The sequence below is a fragment of the Octopus bimaculoides genome, chromosome 11, assembly GCF_001194135.2.
Source record: "Octopus bimaculoides isolate UCB-OBI-ISO-001 chromosome 11, ASM119413v2, whole genome shotgun sequence".
NCBI classification, from domain to species: domain Eukaryota; kingdom Metazoa; phylum Mollusca; class Cephalopoda; order Octopoda; family Octopodidae; genus Octopus; species Octopus bimaculoides.
Window position 1 is genome coordinate 20,553,642 of NC_068991.1, and position 848 is coordinate 20,554,489.

The following is an 848-nucleotide window of genomic DNA, read 5'->3' on the forward strand; positions in this document are numbered from 1 at the left end:
AGAACTACTGATTTCAAAACTACAAATTATTACTCTAGATTGATAGCGATATTTTTGATACACACAGAACAAAAAACAGTTTTTGTTCTGTGTGTACCATAAATATCGCTATCAATCTGGAGTAATAATTTGTAGTTTTGAAATCAGTAGTTCTTTGACTGCTGTTTCTGAATTCTCAGTATGTTGGAGAAGCAGGTTACTGTCGATCCCTATATATTTATGATATATATATATATATATATATATTATACTATACTATACTATACTCATTCTACAGCACTATAAGATAACACACTAAGCCATACTATAATACCATTATAGTATAACTATATTTCACCACACTGCAGCATATATTCTGTAGTTCACACCAAACAGCATGCAGTACTACGATTTATAACAACACCACCACCATCACTACCGCCGCAATAACTCTACACCGCATTATCGAACCAAAAACTCTATCAAGCCCTACACTGCGGTGTCTCGACGTGGTCGCTTCACTTACAAGAAATAACAGCCAAATTCCCTTCGTAAAAGAAAGCAATGCAAACATACATTGAACAATGCAGCCTCCCTCTCCAGTGAAAACAAAATAAATGATAAAATAAATAAGTAAATGAGTAAATAAATAAATGAATAAAAGGGGGTATTGTTCATTCATGGCTAGATAGGACGCCTCGGATCATAAAGTGTACCGGATTGAGGCAGACCTAGGGTTAAAAAGCCCCTCGATGACAGCAACGACACGTCGGTCTGTTTAACACGTTATATCACATAAGATTAGACTGCACCACTCCACAAACTCTCTCTAAATCACAACAAACAACAGAAGCCTACAACTACTACTA